This window comes from Panulirus ornatus, chromosome 57 (genome assembly GCF_036320965.1).
Source record: "Panulirus ornatus isolate Po-2019 chromosome 57, ASM3632096v1, whole genome shotgun sequence".
NCBI classification, from domain to species: Eukaryota; Metazoa; Arthropoda; class Malacostraca; order Decapoda; family Palinuridae; genus Panulirus; species Panulirus ornatus.
Window position 1 is genome coordinate 26658178 of NC_092280.1, and position 23749 is coordinate 26681926.

A 23749-nucleotide genomic window follows, 5' to 3' on the forward strand; every position below is an offset into this window, starting at 1 on the left:
TCAGTTCTTCCTTGAAAGAAAGTCACTAAAACTTTACTGAATTTAGCTTAAAGGATACGACACTGTAAGATACCAAAAAAATAACCTTACCGTGGAAACCATACTGCTGTGGTTTCTCCTAGACTTAAGTATATACCAAATATCAAACCCATCTTATCCTTCAAGAATCCTACATTCTGCAAATAGTAATGGCGTTGAGGGTAACCAGATGGTCCTACAGCTTCACTGCTATTTCAGACTAAACACATCTGTTTATATTCACTACACATTGCAGAGCACAGGAGCTTCCTCAGCAGGTGTTCTTGGAGTTGCTACATTAATAATAGCCTCTCATGTCTTTTACGATGCATACCTTCGTGTTCAGTGTATATAAAGAATCACTCACAGGTATACAGTGGTGTAGGCAGGGGTTCTCCACAACGTGCTGTGTAGGGTGAGGCACACACACATACACACACAAACCACGTGAAGATGTCTAGAGATAAGAAGCATCTTGTCCCACCCCCCCTCCACGCTAGCAACCTTGACACCCAACTCCTCTCCTCCTCCTCCTCCTCCTCCGCCGCAAATCATAAGACAACAATCCCTCAATTAACACCTGCCTCGCTAGGCGTCCGTCTGAGAAGTATCAAACTTGCTCTGCGGAAGTAAACTGAATCTAATTCCTCGTCATCCTCTTAAGTTCCCCCTAAAATTGATTTTCATTTTTTATTGTATTCGAAGGAATAATAATTACCACTCACAGAATTAAGTCCGTTTATGTCTGAAGAAATTCGAGTACGTGTGAAATTCAGACTTGGAGAAGAAAAAAAAATGTGTAGGCAGAGAAGAGAATTTAATATACCTTGTATATCTATATGATACTGATGATATTCTTACGTTATATGGGCAAAAAATCGTCCACGAAGAATGCCACGATATAAGAATAACTCACAAGCTTTTAAAAGAACGTAAATTGCGATCTGGTAAAATTATTTGGACAAAACTCAGAAACAGCTTCGACTGGTCTTCCTCAGAAGCAAACTCCTCCTCAGCTATACACAACTTCGCGCAAAAGCACAGTCCTTACTAACTAACCATACACGACGAAAATCACAGCGAGGAACTAACTGAATTGTACTCATTTGAACGATCCAGTAAAATGTACCCGTGATACACTTTTCAAAGGAAATGACACGAGTGACATAAAAAAAATATCACTGCAACCCACAACACAGTGAATCCCCTGGACTACATGAGGATTTACCCAAACCTGAGGGAGTTGTGGGGACACACAATACCAATTGTAATGCATTTTCCTAATAATCGACCAATGGTGTCAAGTCAAAGTTCGTGTATGACCTATGTAGCCATTTTCCGGTATTGCAGAGGACTTACATAAATGAACAATAATCTAACTTAATTCTTGTTGTTAATTTTCATGGTCATGTAACATGTCAAAGTCTTAATTATCAAGCTAGCTTCTATAACGATTGTTACATTAAAGTTAACTATTTTCAATTAGCTGTTTAGCTGGGCTTTATGGAGTCATTACTGTTGTCAACAAATACGTTTAAACAACCTACCCATAAATTATTGACCACCATCATAGGGAGATAATGACTACAATCGCTACATATCTGTACTACATTATGTGGTCATAAGTTTATTATTCCATTGGCTACTTGGAATTCCTGGGCTCTGGGGCCAATCACCTGTCAAGGTCAACGAGTACCGTCAATAACAAGATATGTTAATACATTATATAGCGAGTGACGTACTGGTATCTTCTACCGTTCTAGGTTTAGTGATGAGGGCCAAACGAGTCATCCAAATCTTCGTCGACCAGTTTGAATGAGTCGGTGTTTTAAGCGGATACCTTTCCCCGAAGAGCTTTTGTTGCAAAAGGTCGTATTTCTGTCTTTTGTTATTATTTTTTTTTTTTTGTCTTTCCAAGTTCCCGTGTCTTGGCGGTAGCCAGCGGCGGTGGCGGCAAGGAGGAGGAGGGGTTCCCCAACATAAAAGCCGGGGACGGGGACCATTGGTGTACAGTTTAGCTCGTGGCATCGAAGGGAACACAAGCAGGCGATCAGCTCTTAAGCTATTTACTTTTTTTTCTTAAAAAAACGAAACGCTCGTTTACCTGCCTGTCCACTGTGCTCAAAGCTCAACGCTAGAGTTAACAACTCGCCTACTGTGCTCCAAGGTAAGTTATTCTTACAGTCAGAATAATGATAACGGTCATAATAGCCATTTAATGATAAAGTGATAACATTATTTCATACAAACTTGACTCGTGTCGTCTGATGAGTTGGAGCTATATATCCAAACAGGTTTCTCCAGCTTTTTTTTTTGTTCATATATCGTTGGGTTATTTTCTTGCTGCGTCTGTGAATACATTTATGGGTAATCTATGATACGTTTACAAACTCACAAATACAATACTACGGATATATTCATATCATTAAACCACTAGGGAATTTTATAAGACTTAATACTGAAGGGTAATAGCTGGGAAGAAAGGTGAGATGAGGTTTCGTGCCATTTGTCTTTCAACGGAAAATCAATGTATATTATCATCCTTTTCTTGGTGTGCAGTGACGTATAAACTTTTACATTAACTGAATGGTAATCGAATTATAATTCTGTTATCATATCTCTAAAGATGTTCTTTTAAAACTCACAAACACAAAATAGGAAACGGCGCTTAATATCTAGCGATATCAGGAAAGAAAATGTAAACCACAGGTTCTAAGGAGAAACCTGCTTCACCTTGGTGCATTTAAAAGGTATTCAAAAATCACTTATTACAAATATGAAACTATGAAAATAATGCCATGAGCTTTGTATACCACAGAGTGTAATTGTAAGGTTTGAGTGGCAATCACACTCGTTCACAACATTGGTTTGTTTATACCAAACAAACACTCCCTCAGAATACTGACAAGGATTTAGACAAGTGACCCTTATAACCTTCAAAGAGATTTTGCTAAAAGACAGGGCTAGCGCGTAGCGTTCACCGTTGAAAAAACACAAGGAACAATATTGCACGAGTTACGTGTAATGTCAGAATTCATTTCATTGACTAACATACTGCTGCCTACGTGTACATAAGGCAGAGAGAAAAGACAACCACCTGAACCATAGGAGTGATACTTGACAGCGACTGAAGTGGTGTAGGCGTACTGAGCAGTCGTCACTAAACCTCGCGATACTCAAGAGTGTATTGACAATATAAGCCTCCAACGTGTATATGTAACTATGCCGATCCAATCTGTACATTGTTGCTGTCCACGAACACACAAGCATCTGTAATTGTCTCATAGTCACCGATATTGTCAAGTGATTTCAATACAAAGTATGGTAAATAAAAAAGGTTTAAATTGAACGACACCACTGCTAGGGACACAGCCTTGCCTCGGACGTGTGTTCACTTCATAAAAGACACCATCCACGTCCCCCCGGACCGGCCCGGCTAGGCAAGTACGAGAGCGTAGCAACGACGGTTTGGAAATTCCACTCGACCCGCCTCCACATTCCTGCCTCACAGTGACTCAAGCTACTTACTGTTGCTTCAGATTATTAGTATTAAACGTAATCGTAAATCCTGAGGATTATATCATTAAGAGATTACAGTAATACTTGGAAATAGAACTATACATACTTTATAACCAAATATATCAAAATGCATCGTTAAGTTCAAATAAACACGTCTGGCCTACACAATTAGAGGCACACAAGAGAACAGGAATGGCATTGACATAATATTTGGCAGGCTTGGACGTGACAAACCTTTACACATACGCACAGGATCAGACACAATACATATAAATACAAGGTTAAAGCGATGGGGGCGACACGAGAGTAAAATTCTCTTCCCGCAACACACACACCATAATGCGTGTTAGGGTCTAACTCGTTAGTATTTCAGCGGCTGATGACCATTATATACACATTACGTGCATCAAAAATAACCTATGAATACCACGACCCAGGATGTTTAGATAGGTTTTCCTCAATCTGCTACGGGTTACAGGCGTCAGAAGCGTGGGGAATCCCATTACCAAGGCCACAAGTATGTTGGTCGCATCCGCCACTATTTCTGATGCAGTAAGCGACTACATCAAGTTGAACAACATCGCTTCAAGCCCGCTTCTGATAGCGTCTATAATCACCTTTTTTTTTTTTTTCCTGTACGATTTCTAAATGCGTTCTGATCTGTAACAAAACTGCTTAAATACTTCTCATCCTCATGTACATTCGTTAGGAAATCGACGACTTGAGGAACGAAGAAATTTGAAGTCGGTACCACATGCTTACGAATATACATTATATATATACGCACACTGGCCATTGAAAACCACGTATACACACACAAAAACACACCCACCGACCTACCAATCCACACAGTCATATTCTACACATGAACCGTTTTACGGTCGTCAAAACTCCTTGGGCAAGGCGGTAAAAATCATACAGTGTCAAGTCAAACGCCAGGTGGTACCCATGGATCGTAGAGTCGAACTCAAAAGCAGTACGGTGTACACGCTCGTAGATCGTACCTGTCATGCTCGAAGGGTTAGAGATGAGTGAATTGAATGATGAGCTAATATGCTTGGATGTCAATGTTGATCTGTTTCATATGTGTGTGTGTGTGTGTGTGTGTGTGTGTGTGTGTGTGTTCCTACGAGTCCACGTGGAAAATGAAACGCGAAAAGTTTCCAAGTGCACTTTCGTGTAATAATCACATCAGGGGAGACACAAGAGAGAAATATAAATCGGTGTGTGTGTGTGTGATTAGTGTTAATGGTTTCCAGATCAAGGACAATATTATAGATAAGGTTGTTTGCTACACAATTCTTCCAGTATAAGCAAAGCTACTCAAATATTATGTTCCCTTATCATCCATAAGAAAAAAAAAAAAAAATAGTTTCAACTTGCTGCACTCTATAATCATCAAGTAAGGTTAAAAAAAAAACCCAAAATAGCGAGAATAGTCACACAACTTGATACGATGTAGTTCCCTATTTTGCAATACAGCAAAAACAGGTCCGACACGTTTCCTTGTGATTCACCGTGTGAGGAACAGACTGCAGCAGACTTTAGTCCATGTGTCCTCGACAAGCTCAAACAATTATAGCTGTCACAGCTCACCCTGCGTTAAAAAATGCTGTTTAACGGTAATTCGCGTAGGAAATCTGTAATTTCTACCCGTCTACCTCACTCTACCCGAAAAACATCGCTATTAACTCTGTAACGCCAGAACAAGATGATTAGTTTGATGTAAAATCTGCGTGTAAATTGCGTCATCAGTAAATACCAGAACGTAAACTCCATGCGCAAAAAAACACTCCCGTTTACCTTAGCAGACAAGGCACGGAAAATGATGCAAATATTGTGTGGAGAGAAGTAGTAGTTTTGATCATTTTAAGGGCTGTTTCCGCGATATTGACTTCCTACATGGACAAGGTGAACTACACACGCGCACTTCCCTTGACAAGAGGCGGAATGAGAAGAGGGAGCACATAGACAGAGGTGTATTACTTGTTTACATTTGTAGATGTGGCACATGCGCACGTAGTGATGCCAAGCAATTGGTGCTTGTTGCAGTAGGCGATTGAGTTCTCGACAATACGTTACTACAAATACCTTACCTTCATACTGTTTCCGAAGGTGAAGAATGCTGCTGTATTCGTGGATATCCAACACACACACACACACACACACACGATCACAGAAAATGAAAGTTTACGGAACTCGTCCTCTGCCACAAACATGACGCACACAAGTGGAATCAGAGCGTCTGTGCGCACGCACGTCGGCTCTTTAAACGAGGCCTACAATTGAACTGCTCTTTAACGATTCTTTCATATTACACATTTCTTTCCTCCCCTTTGTTTAGCTAAACTTGTTAATCATAAAAGTCGCAAGTAGATATATACACGATTTCAAAAATCAGGTACTAAAGAGATGCACATCAAAATATTTTTACCAATGATTTCTATCTGTTGACAATATGTTTTAGATCATAGATTTTCTCATACAAACATAATTGTGGTTAACGGTGTTTGTGCATGCGTGTTTTGAAATATTTATATGTTAATAAGAATGTTTATATATGTGTGTGTCTGTGTGTGTTTTGTGTAGGTATCTATATGTTTATGTGTGCATTATTAGTTTCTTTATCCACCGGTAAAATTTATACACGTCAAAGAAATGAAGGTTGTGGTTTGTTATAGTTGCTACGTCCTTTCCAGCCACGGTGCCTTTTTTTTTTGTCTACCCAACGACCTGTTCTCATTTAATGTTCAATTCTCTCAGACTCACTGACAAGATTACTGTGGTTTTGTTTCATTTCAAACTGAAGGATTTTGGATTCGCCTTCAGAATGACAACTCGACCGTGGTAATAATTACATACCATGTACTGTACCAATTTTTTTTCTTAATAGTTACCCAAAAAAACACACACATATATATATATACTGCACACTAGAATAATTTCCTCATAGAGAACTAAGTAAACAATTATTTTCGATATGTCTGTGCTATGACCGTGGCTAAGGGAATACTGTGATAGGAAATTGACAACATAAAAGGGTTCTCTGTGTGTTAGAACGAAGAATTCTCGATACTCGACTAATTTTCTGTTGTATCCTATTTATTTTCAGAGCCTGACCTTATACACGGATGATGATGTCAGCAATGCAGTCATTGACCTTGGTGACCTGTTTACTGTCGTTAGTGCTACTGTTATGCTCCAGTTTTGTTGGTACGACCCCAGTTATTAATTGTTTTTACGAATGATATTTGATAATTTAGTATGATCTCTATGATATGATACTTTGTACCAATTGACTCAAATATCTTTAATGATAACTTCTATCAATAATCTATCAGTTATATATATAACAGATGTCTGCTTTTCTTTATGGAACTCGTACTTACACTAGAATTCTTGTCAATAGATAGATCATCCATCATAAGTCTATCGTATGCCTGTCTGTGAAATTAATCCTTGAAGACAAAGTGGTGTTAAAACTTAAAAGTCACTTTCACTCACATAAAGAAAATATGAACCCTGTAAATTTAAAATATTTGATATTGAACGAATTTCTTAATTCTATCTAAAAGCGGTTATCTACAAAATAGTTGGTAAACAGGACAGTTCCCTCTTACGTGCACAATTCATTAATGCACAGTGGTATTCTAATATCGTGCACCTGCCCTTTGATTTGACAAGGACAAAAGTTTTATACATCAATTCTTATCTACAATCGGTTGGCCAGGCAGCGCATTTACCACACTAAACCCCTAAAAAAAAAAAAAAGATCATCTACATTTTGATTTTGTTGAGTAACATACACCTCATACCAGATGCGTGTAGTAACACTTCGAGAATACATATATCTGGGGGTTATTTCATGGGGGAGATGACGAGGACAAGAACATCTGTGGTTTTCCCAGTGTGTGTGTGTGTTTGTGTGTGTGTCCGGAGGGGTTCTGAGGTTTACTACTGTCTGTGTTTTCCCAGAGTGCGGCAACAGCGGCAGGAGGATTGCTCGCCAGGCTGTAGATAGGCCGTCTGCATTTCCTGACGGAGTAAACATCCCCCTAAGATTTGCTGGGGGACGGGACGCCCAGAGTGCTGGCGTGGTAAGTTGGCTTCCAATGTGTTTCGCAGCTTGCCTTCGTGTGTACTGGTGGTTGATGAAGCGTGTGTCATATATATATATGAGAGAGAGAGAGAGAGAGAGAGAGAGAGAGAGAGTCTTCGCCAACCTGGCGAAGGCTTTTGTTAGTGACGGTTCATTTCTGGTTGCGTTTATTTTATTCGTTTGGTCTATGTTGTGTCACTGATGGCTGACGTCTGACGTGTGTGTGTGTGTGTGTGTAAAGATTCGCTTGAACGGATGTGTTCAACGTGTCAGTCACAAAGGGTTAACATTACGGTTAAATAATGAAAAAAAAAAAAATGAACAATGTAACAGCTATGCGAAACAGACCATGGACAAAGTTAACAACAAAAAACACACAAACAAAACATATTTTTTCCCTATTTCGCTACACATTAATTCTCAGGGAATAAACGGTACGTATGCGTCAGAACTAAATTCTAGCAACAAAATACTGACTGCGGAATATTTTCAATTAAAAATCCGTGTAATTCAGGCGAACATCTGTACGTGTAATAGATTAAATAAAACTGAGAGATGTAAGGGAAAAAATGATATGAACTTCCACGATTTTCCGGCTACATATACATATACATACATATATATATATATATATATATATATATATATATATATATATATATATATATATATATATACACACACACACACTTGATCGCCGTTTCCCGCGACAGCGAGGTAGCGCCAGAAAACAGACGACACGACCCATCCACACATATATACACAAACGCCCCTACACGTACGTATACATACATATCAACACATATACATACACAGACCTATACATATATACACTTGCACCTATTCATACTTGCTTTCAATCCATTCCCGGCGCCACTCATCCCCAGGTACTGATTTTTCTGGTTAAAGAGCACGAAAACGCTCGCTTGACGGATCATCTTAAATACTCACGCGTCATGAGTTTGTCTGCAGGTACAAACAATACTCCATCTTTGTCTGCAGGTACAAACAATACTCCATCTTTGTCTGCAGGTACAAACAATACTCCATCTTTGTCTGCAGGTACAAACAATACTCCATCTTTTGGAACACTGCGGTTCTCTGTGGTATACATATATATATATATACATTCAACGGTTGGTGATCTGGGCTTCATAGCTATCAATTGCCAAGGGTCATTAAGGCTGTTAACATCAAGTTATATAACCACTAATTGTAAAGAAAAATATAGTACTTTTCTCAGCTGTTAAAATAATTCGATAACCATACCGTTATAATACTTGTTCTAATGGACAAATTGATACGGTAGGGATAAAAGAAAATGAAAAAAAAAGGATAGAAGAAAGAATTCAAAATAATACAAGTATAGGAAATGAAAAGTGAACACCCAACGGACAGTTTTCCAACCATGAACTTTTTTTTTTATGTCGTTTTATTCTTTTGATTTACATCTAGCTTACATTATTCATTATCAAAAAGTAGTGCCCATCAATAACCAAAACGTATCTGGACCGTTCGTATTGACGTTAGGAATATAGTTATTAAAGAAAATGGGGTGTATGTCATGTTTAAAGATTTGCCAGACAACTCTCGGGTGTGCCATTCCTGGCACAGGTCCTGTGTGTGTGTGTCTGTGTGTGTGTGTCTGTGTGTGTGTAGTAAACATTTGCATTATACTGAGAACATCGCGAAACTTTACGTAGATACAAGAAGAAACAAAGTAGTTTTGTTATTCTATTTACCTAATTCATTCTTTAATCATGGCTCCGTTTCCCTCCTCACACAGGGCGCGTTAAGCAGTTTCCCTGTCGTACAGCCTCTGGACGGGGTGAACAACAGAAATGTTCCCGCTCCACCCATAATCTTCGGCCCCAGACCTACCAGGCGACCCAGACCACGTTTCCCAAGGCCACAACGTTTCAATCCCTGGTTCAGATTCTCGTAGGCCTCTGGCCAACACACACACACACACACACACACACACACACACACACACACATCCCTGAATTACGAGACGGGATTGAAACGTGATAATTCCCGTTATGTAATGGATGTAAATTAAAAATTATTATTTATAACTTTTCGTTTTCTTTTACTCCTTTTCCCACGGTTAATATTCAAAAGGGTATATGTTACATTCACAGACAATGCCATCAATATATATATATATATATATATATATATATATATATATATATATATATATATATATATATATATATATATATATATATATATTACTGGTTCACTGTCCGTACTGTGTGTAAACACAGTCTATTCCGTCAATTCCCTTGCATTGCGGATAACAGAATAACCCCAATATTCTTTATGAATCTCTTCATTAAATCAAACATTATGAGAGACCATTAACTTGTTCGTAAGGATAAACATCCACTGAGCTCATAAGAATCTTATTTACAAAAGGCAATAATGTATTTCCAAAATGTTCCTTTTTCCTCACTTGTCTCAACGAATGAAAAGTTGCCTAATTAAAGTGTCACATTCCTCAAGGATTTAGAATGTTAAATTATGGTGGGATAAATATAATTAACTATAATTAGAAGAGATATGATTAATTCAAAAGGCTCTTCAACACTCCTCCAGTCGGTCAAATAATAACAATAATAACAATAATGTTTTCTGATTCCAAGAAACGATCAATAATTGACCTAATATATCTTAAGTAATCAGGACTACCTGCCTATGTAACAGTCTTCGTTTATTTGTAAAACTAAGGTCTATATCATACTGCCAACATAACAAATCATTTTTGGAGTTAAACTTTGAAATTATCTGAAGTAAAGCTGATCATGACAGCAACACACAGGCCCACTCCGTTGCCAGTAATGATATATCAAGCACACACCTTCAACCTGTGCAAGTAATGGCTCTTCCGAGCTTGGCAATAAGAAACAATACGTCATCTTTTGGAACAGTGCGGTTCTCTGTGGTATGTATATATATATGTACATGCAACGGTTGGTGATCTTGGCCTTCAATATCTATCAATTGCCAAGGGTCATTTAAGGCTGTTAACATCAAGTTCTATAACCACTAATTGTAAAGAACAATATAATACTTTTCTCAGCTCTTTGCGAATATCTATACACACACATATAACACATGCATGTGTCTTAGAATTAGCCTTAATATCTGAAGGCGATAAGATATCTTTTTTTTCTTTTCGATTAGTAGAGATAGCTTAACGCTGACGGCCTTAATGACCTTGGCAAATGGAAGAATTACAATCCAACCAACCATCCAACTTTGCAAGGGTCGTCGTATATGCTCTGAGAACGTATTGGGGGTATCAAGTCTTCTGCCTGCTAAGTATGACGTGACATCAATGTCTTAACGAGTACGTCAGTCGATAGAGCCTATGGCTGAAATAACCACACGACCAACTAACCATTAACTCGTGTTGCCTACCTGCCTCGATGTAAAGTGAATGTATTATAATACAGACACATTGTTTCATTTTCCCCCAAAGGCTTAACGGTCGTAGAAATTACATCTATTGGCGCCTATCATGGCTTTGTTATTAGTCTCGGCCATGTTGCAGCAGAACGGGCGACTCTTGCATGGGATATACCACTTCACTTGTCCAATACGAAGCCGTAACGATGGCCAGTGAACATTACCAATCAATGTACAAAGAAATTCCATTTACGGATTCATTTAGAGATGCTTAATATCTTATCAGTCAGATTATTTCCCAAGAATGACAATTGAGGGCTCACGACAGTTGAAGTGACAGAAATAGTTTCAAAACATCCTTCTAAACGTAGATAATAGACTCTCTCACAATCATCTTGTAAATAGACATTACAAATAACATAGTTTACCACTACTATTTTCTATGAATAATATAAGTTACAGAGAAAACAAATTTTAGGGGTGACTATATAAAAGTAGCAAGGCTGGGATCTTTTTGAGTTTGATTTTAGTTTGGGCGAGACTGACTTTTGTACTTGAAGTAGGAATATGACTTCAAACCCTTTCTTCCATATAAGTAAATATCAATGAACCTAGCAAATCCTAAAACACAGGGTGAACAAACGTAGTAAGCATGGAAAAAATACTGATCAAGAATTAGTTTCATTGTAAACACTCCCTATTGCATGGGTTATCAAGGCTACCAATATAATTTTTGAATTTATGAAGACTACATTCCCCAGTATCCTATAGAGTTATAACAAAACCAATATGACATTGTCTACAAATGACTAATGAATATCAACTACGACATAGATAATTAACTACGACATGAATTATATTTATGAATGGTATGACACGGGAAGTTATTTCTGGTTCATTAATTCAGCCTCTAGGATGACTGGGGGCGTTCCAGTATATTATACTCTCACACTTTCCATGAGCTTGCATTGGAAATGAAAGCAAGGAATCATGTGCTGCGTTTGTTTGCTCCTTTGCAATTCATGTGATACATTACTGAGGATATCTGCACATATGTACCTTTACCGTCTAAAACAACTTCGGGCTTCTTAGTAAAAGAAGTTCTGCCTTATTGGGAAGCTACTACTACAGCTGGGGTCGTTCCGTGGACAAGAAAAGCACAACCTAGCCCGTTAAAACTGGTTCCTTGATTTGGACTTCTAGTGCAACATCGTCAGAGGATGCGGCCTATCTGTTCGAGTTCGTTGGACGTTATTTCTTCCTTCATAACATCTAACTTAAACAAGTCTAACCTACTTTTAATTCTTCCATGATGACAATTAACGATTGCTAGATATTTCCTTCGTCATCTGTTGTTAGAGCAGTATACTTTGAGGGTAGTCTGTGCTATAATGAGTGGTTTAAGTGAAAGCAATTTGTCGGCAATATAAATCAACGTCTCCACATATCAAAGAGAACTAAAGCGCGTTTTCTTTCTGTACATCTCAAATAAACGTTTCGAATACGCAGACAAAACATGTACAAATATCTATATCTTATAAGCACAAAGAAGCAGGATGGTTGGTTAATTAATCGTTAGGGGTTTTAATAAGGCCTGTCAACTTCCACAGGTATCAAGCCACTCAGCATCAAGTTAAAACCACCAACCAAAATTTCTCAAAACACCTTCTTCAGTGTTTACAATATTTCAAATGCATTCTCACTGCATTTCTGTGGTCCTTGTTTAAGGAATGGGGATTTGGTTGGTTGGACTTTCGGCCAATCAACTGCCAGGGGTCATTAAGACCATCCATCAACGTCAAGCCACTTTATCCACCAATCAAAATATCCAAAACGCTTTCTTCAAGCGTTAAAAAGAATCCAAGACCACAAACACCCACTTTGTAAGTGAACCGTGCTCAAGGAGGTTTCGATTACTTCTGAAAATATAAGTGATGAAGAACAATAGTGGAAAGAGCTGAAATTTGTACATTCCATTGTATTTATAGGAAGTTTCACCTTTGTTTATGAATCTATTGCCAACGTTTTTAAGCTTATCTTTTATGTAAACGTTCATGTTTAAAAGGATGGTGTAAACAACCCTGTCTAATGTTTACTCCGTCGGATAGAAATATGATATCAAACGCGTTAAAAACTGATTGTATGTTGAATGACATCATATACATATCTAAGAATCAAATTTTGTGTTTTAGATTTCCTTAAATATATGCGTTTCTGTTTGTGTGCGCGTCTGGTTTTGTTTATATAATGTATATACATATATACGCATGTATGTCTGTGTATATGAGTCGTATTTTACACAAGCTTCAGGTGACAACAGCATCTACTGAAAGGAAATTTCTCTGAAACTCTGACTTGCCGACAGTGATGGCTTAAGTAAGGCTCCAATTACCATGGCACACCATAACGCGCGGGGCAAGAAAGCGCTAAGATAACTCTGTAGCCCCTGCTCATATGTGTATCAGATGGACCTTATCTCTTATAGAGGATGTGAGATAAGACATTAATTTTGCTGTTAAGTGCACATTGGATCCAGATATTGCCTTCCCCATTGTCACAAAGATTGCTGTGGATTTACAGTAAATATGGAAAATGCCCTGATAGCTGTGATATGAATGAGGCGGATTATTTTGCTGTTTGCTGGTGTTTGGCGTTGAAGTGCTATAGTAACACGCTGCGTTGATAACGACGGTGCGTCTTGTCTAGTCAGTATGGTTTGTGAGTCTCAGTGCATCGTATGTCCATTGGTCTGTACGACTGTGCGTCTGAATTTCTGTGCCACGCTGCAAGCAAAGCTAAGAGTCTGTCTGTCTGAATGGCTGTGTCTGTATGAGTGTCTGTGTCTGTATGTGCGCTGCTTGTCTGATAGGTTCTGTTGCGTGAGCAAATGAGGCCCTTCTTCGTGAGTTCCTGGCGCCACCTCACTACGCAGGAAACGGCGAACACACACACACACACACACACACACACACACACACACACACACACACACACACACACACACCATGGGTCATCAGGGGCCTACCAGGGGTCAGACACACTTAGGTTCGAATCCTGGACGTGGCAATCGGCCTTCGTCCAAACTAGGTGTTCCTCCTTCCCTTGGGGCTGCTCGATAAATGGCTACCTTGATTAGGTTTTAGTGTGTGTGTGTGTGTGTGTGTGTGTGTGTGTACAGGAGTGAAGAGATAACGCATATATACATGGTTAAGAGACGGGGCGGCCCAAGAATAAAATCTTCCCTCGTAAAACACAAATGATAATCATACACACACTAACATGAATCACCATTGTTTCTGAAGCAGTTCACAGAAAATTTTTGAAGTCTAAACTGATTTCTGTTTTATACACACACACACACACACACACACATATATATATATATATATATATATATATATATATATATATATATATATATATATATATATATATATATATATATATGACCTCAAGCAATTCCTGAAACATATCTATATATCTTGATCGGTTTAACATTCTAATAGTTACCTTAACAATGAAGCTTGAAGCATTCGCAAATAACAAAAATATGGAAAGAGTCATGAATGGTCAATGTACTGAACTATTTCTAATACTGATTGTCTCCCTTGATTATCCACATATATATGAAAGGACAATTCAGCCACTGGATAGTAACAATTCATTCTATTTTGTCTTATTTTGCGTAATAAGTAATCAAACGGTGCTTCTCATTAATGAATAGTTTGATTCACGTCTAATTCGACTAAGGATGGACTACGATCTTATTTCCTCAGAGGGGACTTCGGGTCTTATTCCACATATGATATTACTCGAACGCGTTCGAGTACGTCCTGGCATGACCTGAGGCCTACGTCCGCCAGTCACTCCGACAGGAGAGGTACGAAGGGCATTATCCTCCCCCCCTCCCGCTTCCCCTCCCTTTTCTTTGCCCCTAACCGACCGACCCTGACCCACATCCCCCCCTTCTCTCTCTCTCTCTCTCTCTCTCTCTCTCTCTCTCTCTCTCTCTCTCTCTCTCTCTCTCTCTCTCTCTTCAGCCGAGGTTGAGAGATAGATAGATAGAGAGAGAGAGAGAGAGAGAGAGAGAGAGAGAGAGAGAGAGAGAGAGAAAGAGAGAGAGAGAAAGAGAGAGAGAGAGAGAGAGTGCCCTCTCCCCCCCCATTGCTGCTGCTGCTGCCGCATGCCCACATGGACGTCTGCGCTGCTGTAATCTAAGGATTATCGTTGTTAACAGCAGCTTTATTGCCCCCAGTGAAGCAGCAGACACATAACAATTACTTTTATTTCCTACCGTTGTGCTCTTCTTAATTTCCCCCACCCCGGTTGTTGGTGGTGTTCGCAGGGAATATTTCCCGGCTGCGTTATGAGGATCCCGGGCTCGGCGACGCTCCAGCCGCCTCATACCTCACTCTTACTCCCGCCCGGAGGGAGGGAAGGAGGCGGAGGGCGGAGGAGGAGGAGGAGGAGGAAGGGGTAGAATCCTTCACAAGCTACAGGGGATGTGGACATACCGACCCGATATCATCTTAAGAGCAATTTGAGAGAATGTTTAGAAAAAAAACAAACTGCATTTACGGGTGAAGTGAAGAGGCAGTCCTTCTTCAGAAGCAGTGAAGAAGGAGAGTCCTTCATACAGACGGGTTAAGAGAGTTCTACATTACTCTGTGGAGGGGACAACGAATGCTACAACTTGCATTACCTTGCTGGACAGCTAGGCTGAGGCGCTGAGATAGAAAGCTGGCTTCTCCCTCGCTCCTGGCTGATACAATGAAACGGGAGACAAGGTCGTAGAGAGGCCACGGTCTCCTATCTGTTAAGCAATACAAGAGGAGGAATTAATGCTATTTAGAAATAGATTATATGGGAGTTCATTCTCACTATCATACATGCATGGCAAAGTATTTGTCGTACATTCCTTAGGAAATCCACGTCCAGGTGGCTAATGATAGAATTATAAGTATTACTTGTGATTAGTATTTGGGCTGATAGGTTTCATAAGCTAAAGAAATTGGGAGGATTTCTTTCTTCTTTTTTTGGAAAGGAGTGAGATGATAAAAGATAAGGGCAGGAAAGTAGAAGTTGTTAGACGATACAGCTGCGAGCTTATCATTGACATTATTCCAACGATTATTTAAGTACTCCTGTGTTTACGAAATTAACTGAAAATCGACAAAATACATATGACTATACGTAGGAAGGGTGTCTTAAAAATTAAGAATAAAAGACAAATACAAGTAATAAGATTCTGAAACGTTTTTGGAAATAATTGCCAACCCATGTTATGAGTAACTTACTAGGATTTCTTACCAACAAGTCATCAGTAACCTACTGGGGACTTCTTGCTAACCCATGTCATCAGTTACATATTGAGGATTTCTGGCGAAACCATGTCATCGGTAATTTGCTGGTGATTTCAGTCAATCACTGTATAATGCTTTCATGTCAAAATAAAAACAGTCCCCCCAAAAAAAAAGCAACTGGAAAAACGTTTAACATAGTCTCCGCTCGGGGGACGGATAGCCCAGCCCCCCACCTCCTTTCTGCTTTCCCATGTACTTCCTTTTACCAATCTTTAAAAATCTTCCGCGCGTTCCGTTTTTCTATATTTTACAATTCGTCCCTTGGAACAATTACTCTTCTGAATTTTTCATTACATCATAAGAAATGTGTAAAATAACATAAGAATTAACATGATTTGGATTTCCAGATAATTCCCTTCACTGCTCGAAATATCAATTGACATTTTAAGTCTCTCTCATATCATATATATATATATATATATATATATATATATATATATATATATATATATATATATATATATATACATACTGTGTACGGTTAAAGTGTCCAGAAAAAGTATAATTTGGAGAGATGCACATCTTTAAGTTTAAAGGTTCGTTGGTTATTGGAGTTTTAGGCCTATCGAGTGACTGCCGAGGTCACAAAAGCCATCAACACCAAGAGATTGACAGCACTTAAACATCTCCGAGATGTTCATCATGATTCCGGGACCCAGACACATCTCTCACCTGTAGTATGGTGGTGGGCCCGTGCAATTCTGAATGGCTAAGGCGTGAAAGTGAGTTCGCTGAGTGATGGCACGTGGCTGTGGTATAAGATTCGCCAGGTCTTAGCTTGGCACGGGCTGCTGTTAAGATGATGAACGCTCTGGATTTCTGAATTACGTAGTGATTTAGAATGTAAAGTTTAGACTATAAGGTGGGAACTACAGAGCTATTTATTCCTTCCCTTTCGCAATAAATTATTATCATTATCATCATTTATCATTATTATTTATTATTATCATCATTATCATTATTATTATCATTATCATTATATCATTATTAATATTATTATCATTATTATCATTATTATTATTATCATTAGTAGTAGTAGTAGTAGTAGTAGTAGTAGTAGTAGGACTTCCATTATTATTATAATTACTATGATTTCCATCACTATTATTCTCATTATCATTATCATAAAACCATAATGACAACTATTGTTTTAATTATCATCATCATTATTAAGGGCTATATAAGCAGAGGTGAGTATGGTCTTATAATTAATTATCTTGAACATCTAAACAAGGCGTTTAAGTTATTTTGAACTAGTGGTTATTACTTGACAATGACGGCTTTAATGACCCATGGCATTGTTTGTTGATCGATCAGCCTGAAGCCTAAACTACCAGCTAATCAGAGAAATATTGGATTTTATTACAATTAACAGCTAAAGACCTTTATACTGGACTACATACGTCAAAAAGCACATACATACGATGTACAGTAATTGTCAATTGAAAGAAAACTGGAATATACATGACAGAAAGTATATACATACAATGTACAGTAATTATCAATTGAAAGAAAACTGGAATATACACGACAGAAAGTATATACATACAATGTACAGTAATTATCAATTGAAAGAAACTGAGCGTATGCCATGTATAATGATGATAAATTATACGACTTTTACAAATCATTTCTGCAATATTCCTCTATGAATTCCCCCACTTTAATGACGAAACCAGCATCCTTTACGGTCAAAAATGTCTTGGGGGGGGGGGGGGGGTTACGGTAGAAAGAACGGAAAATAAAGATGTTTATGATGTGGGGGCAACATATCATAAATATATGACTCTTCCTTCTATAAAAGCCCACATTCGACGATGATGTAGTAGACTCCACGATATATTTAGACGATTCTTTTTTTTTTTCTTTTCCCCCAATACCCTTTAAACTGGTGATATCAGTTCCAATATGTCTTATGCGACTTCAAAATGCTTTTAACGCATTTGGTTGAGATGCTCTTTTCCCCGAGTTCTCACTATCCATCCAACTTCCCTTGTCACAACATGACATACTTACGATGAAGAGGTTGGTTGGTTAGTTGGGTTTTTAGGCCTATAGACTATCAGGGTTATTAAAACCGGCAATTGCTTGGTATAACCAGCAGTCGAAAAATACTTGACCACCTCTAAGTGTTCAAGAGCATTCGAAGGCCAAGTGTCATTACGCATGTAATTGAGCCAGAGTGAGGTAACTTGGGGTAGACAAAATCACAATTCAAGAAGAGATGAAAGACAATCTCAAGGTTTCACTTATTTTTTATCATTATCTGTTTGTCTATAATGCTAAGTCTTATGATTAGAATTTGTTACTATACCTTTGTTATAACAAAGTGACATGAAATTCTCATTCCTATTCAATAAAATGAATAACTTTTTCATGGAGAGAAAATCTATATTTAGATTTACGGACTGCTGACTTGAAGGTTAACATTTTAGGACAAACTTTTACTGATTCTAATATCGTTTTTTTTGCTATTCTAGCATATTTTGCCTTTATCCTCCTCCATCGTGTGTATATAGATCGGTGTCTCATTTTCTCCTTCCTTCTCTCCCTTGCCCACCCACTGACTCGTAACCCATAAACCCGTCTCTTCCCCCTATTTCCCCTGCGAATCTCCCCCCCCCCCACCTCCGTCCTCTTGTACATTCATAACAGCCATATGATCGTTTTCTTTATCAACTCCCGTAACTTCATCGCTTTCTTGTTCCTTATCAACCATTTCTTTACTATTCTATGTGTGTTAATTCTTCGTAAATTTCTTTCTCACTTTTTTTTTTATATATATGTGTGGCTGTGTGTGTGTGTGTGTGTGTGTGTGTGTGTGTGTGTGTGTGTGTGTGTGTGTTCGGGCTCGTGTATATTTTCATTTTTTCCCCCCCTCACTGTGTCACCTCTTCCACAAACTCCACTTTTCGCCACCGGTGGATTATAACCCCCGGAGCCCCTTCCTCCTCTCTCTCTCCCTCCCCCCCACCCTTGCCTCCACCACCAGGACGACCACTATCCACCACCACCACCACCATCGCAGCGGCTCATCCACCTCTCTCAGAGCAGCCATACACTAGTGTCCCCATCTTGAAATTAACAGTGAGGCCGTTTACATAACATTAAGCGCTATCCAGAAGCATTAAGAGCATGCTAGACAAATGACATTAGCATTTTAAACTCGTGGTTATCCCGCGCCGGCACAACCTAGGTACAGAAACTTTACAGCTGGGGGGAGATATGATAATGATTCTCTCCCTGTACCCAGGAACATTGTGTTTTAGGTGGCGTTTTCTTTGCCGCCGCGGACTCATTTCAGAAAGGCTTTGCGCTCAAACGAATACCTCATACACAAATAATAAGCCGCAACTATATATATTTTTTTTCTCTTTTTTTTTTTTGGCAATACTAGAATGATATCTAAGCTTATTAGTCCAATCTTCCTTCTTGAAAACTCAGGTAGGAGTGAAATTGAGTAAATACAAGCATAGAAAAAAAAATGACAATAAAAACTTGTCGGGTTAGAGGAGGAGGAGGAGGAGGAGGAGGAGGAGGAGCGGCAGCGGCGGTGACCGGCGGGCGAGGAGGACCCAGAAGACTTGCTCTTCCTTTTTCAGTTGTTGCGGTTGTGGGAGAGTAACGAGCTGCGTCCCGTTACTTACGACGTGGCCAAAGTTACGAGGCGTGTTTACTTACGACTCACACTTACGATCCTCGCTAACTTACAGCGGACCGTTATTAACACGAGATACCAACCATGAAATTTCATCAACGGAAAAAGGGAAAAAAAGTGCAGGCTAGTGTAATGAACAGATAAATTCGGCGGTAAATATATATACTTTTTATCCCCTTATTATTTTGGGTCTTTCGCTGGTGTAGATGACCGTATGGGGCGTGATTTACAAGGGTTATTTCTTATGAAAGAGTTCTAGCAGACGGATATATATATATATATATATATATATATATATATATATATATATATATATATATATATATATATATATATATGAACGTTTATATAGTAATTTTTGGATGCGTTGCGAGTTTGTGCTTTTCATACATGAAGAGGATGTCGCACCGTGTATCTTACACAGGAACAGCCGACGCCACTAAGATGTGCCACCAGAACGAATCGGGACTTATATGCTAACCTAACGCACACACCCTCCCCCAAACTCCAACACTTAACGTAAACTAAATCATTTATGGAAAAAAAATCTCTCGATCACTCTTTCGGAAGCAGTTCATTCGGCGTATGACCCTTCTTCTTGGTCGACGATTTTCGTATGACTGTAAGCATCTACATTATCGTATACCTTATGTTACGTAAGACAGCCCACCACACTTACACACGGGCCGGCATGTGCCAGTCATGGAACCCTAAGCGCGCGCGCACACACACACACACACACACACACCCTGTGCCAGTAATGGCACACCCGAAAACGAACTGTATTGACAAGAGTTCATGCTAGGCTAAGTCTTGGCAAATTTTTACAAACACACTGTGAGATCGTAGTGTACTGGGGGTCTAAAGGTGGATGCGTATGTTGTATAGTGATGAACTGCTTCACCCTCGAAAAATTGAGTTCTCAGTTCAGATGGAACCGAACAACTGAGTTTATATAAGCGGTGAGAGCCTGCCTGCATATAATGTTTACAGTCATCTTGAACACTTGGAGAAGGCGTTTAAAATCTTGTTATATATTAACACTAACAGTAGTCGATAGGCATATAGCCTACGTAACCCATTTCCACACATAAATCATACACAACACATACATCGACTTGAATGCAGCCATACACTCAGACAGACACACCAGACCTGTGTCAATAATGGCACACCAGAAAAACGTGGCACACACACACACACACACACACACACACAGACACAGACACAGACACACACACACACACACACACACACACACACGCACATTCCATAAAGGCCAAAACAAGGGTATTGTCATATATTCGTAAGGGGAATGAGGAAAAATTACATAGTGAAGAGTTATCACATGGTCAAATGTATACTTACAGGATTATGAGTATTACGTTGGATTTAATGGGTGCTAAATTATTCTATAAAGATCCATAACATACATGAGTTACTTTTACTGGTTGATGATTTGGGCCTTAGGCCTATGAAATGCTAGGGTCATTAAGGCTGCGCAGGGTGAAATTACAACCACCACACGCGACATTATCTTTGGCCCTCGTACTCTCTAACGCTATACGTGGCCAGTGTACTATTATCATAACTGTTGACGAACGGGCTTAGGACTATAGACAGATAGGGTTATTAAAACCCACCATCATTGTCAAATCATAGCCATAGATGGAGTAATCTTGAACGCTATCAAGTGTTCAAAGTAATTCTGAACACACACACACACACACACACACACACACACACACACACACACACATCTTAAGAACCCGCTACACTCACGATCATACACAGGCTGCCTTACGCTAGTAATAGCACCCTCAGAACAGGTTGTTAATGACAAGAACCAATGCCAAGAACACACATAAACATGCACACGTATCTGTAATATACGTGTAGTGAAAAGGGAGGACAGACCATATGAAGACAAGGATCAAGTACAGGTTAAGGTCTGGTGAATCTTTCTCAGCAACATACATAAAACCTTACGACCACTATTTGGTCTACATGTGGGTGCTGTTCGATGTTTCGCCCCTCGCTGACAGAAATCCTTGATACCTCATCCTTAAAGTCTGTAATTCAGTCAAGGTCCAATCAGCTGAGTTTCCTGTCTCGAAATAGACATAAGATTTAACTTCATTTACCTACGAGTGTTCCCAGACGAAGCGCTCAAATTTGTAAACATTCTGAGCTGGTGTTACTCCATCGTCTACCAGAAAAATATCGAAATCCGAAGCTTCTTTTGAGTTTCGGTTGCGATGATGCTTTAAACACGGCTTGCAAGGCCTGTTTACACTCTCCCTTCTGAGGGCCTTTGACGCATCTCACTACAGCCCTTTGGTGATGCCGGACAAACCACTACCATCACACGATACAAGGAGTGAGTAGCGGAGGCGGGTTTTGACGACCACCACCCACTCATACACCCATAACATTGACGCATCACCCAGTGATCCGTCCACAACGCTTACATCGAAATGAAATGTTACGAGCGACCAAAGTAGACTACCGAAAACCACGTGGATTTGATTTTCTATTCTTTTTCTTATTCTTTTTTTTTCAAAGAAGTTATGCCTCAAGACACCAGTCACGGGAGCGCGCGCAAACGGCAACAGACGACAATAGAAAACGTGGAACGTCTCTGATGCCAGGTCTTTCGAAGCCCTTCCAACGCTTGGCACAGAAGGATACTCAAGGGCCGACATTTAAAAATATGTATATAAGTTTCAAGAACTTTTTAATTACCATCACATCTTAACTTGCTAATGGCCAGCCATGAAAATATCTCGAGCTCTCATGACATTTAGGGAGTTTTCAGACGTTTCTGTGTGTGTAGAATATCTTGCCTGCTTCTTCTTGAGGAAGGTTTATATGATACAATTCACAGTGTATTTTCTTACTGGCTTATACTCTCGCATGTCTGACCGAGGACGTAAAAAACAGAAATGCATTTGCGCTACAGTGAACTTTTACAAGAACAGACAGCCATTCTTTTCAAAAGAACAGACTGTTCTTCTTTTTTTTTTTATTAAAAGAACAGATGTCATTCTGTATAGTGCTTCTTCAACACTCAAGAGAACAACTGTTGTTCTTCGTAAGACTTGTGCTTACTGTTCAAAGAACAAATGCTGTTCTTCAAAGCACCTACCCTCGTTGCTGAACGTTGTTCTTCTCAATAAGTTTTCCTTCACTATTAAAGGGACATATGATGTGTTGCTTTAAAAAGTCTCACTTTCCTCCCATAGGTGACACTGATGTATCACACACACACACACACACACACACACACACACACACACACACGATGAATGGAATAAACTAAAGGATGATACAGTAAATGTGGACATCATACAGAATTTTAAAAAGTTGTATGATAGCAGAGAAAGTTTAAGAGATGGGGTCCCCCCACACGTGTGTAGAACTTCCTCCCCGTGTAGAACAAATATATTACTTAGCCTGGCATGGTCCCTTGCCTTCAGACACCCCCATCATCCTCCCCCTTCCTTCCATCTCTTAACCTTTACCCATTTCTATCAAATATGTAATGAAGAGGTTTTCGGGAGATGAAACCATTTCTTTACACCGAACACCAACACCTGAACTTCAGAACTCACTACACTACCGTTACACGTGCCAGTAATGGCACCCTGAGTACACATACCTGACCCATGCCGG

The 23749-nt window shown here is 39.3% G+C and overlaps 2 long non-coding RNA genes across 2 annotated transcripts in view; one reads left to right on the forward strand and one right to left on the reverse strand.

Annotated features, from left to right (window-relative positions):
* LOC139766344 (uncharacterized) overlaps positions 1 to 5754 on the reverse strand; it is a 79461-nt gene extending 73707 nt beyond the window's left edge. The window contains exon 1 of the long non-coding RNA XR_011716857.1: positions 5634 to 5754. This is a non-coding gene — a long non-coding RNA (uncharacterized lncRNA). The remainder of the gene's footprint in view (positions 1 to 5633) is intronic.
* LOC139766343 (uncharacterized) lies at positions 2032 to 7634 on the forward strand. Its single transcript, XR_011716856.1, has 3 exons — positions 2032 to 2185; positions 6650 to 6750; positions 7513 to 7634. It is a non-coding gene; the product is annotated as an uncharacterized lncRNA (long non-coding RNA).
* Positions 7635 to 23749: the final 16115 nt, after the last annotated feature.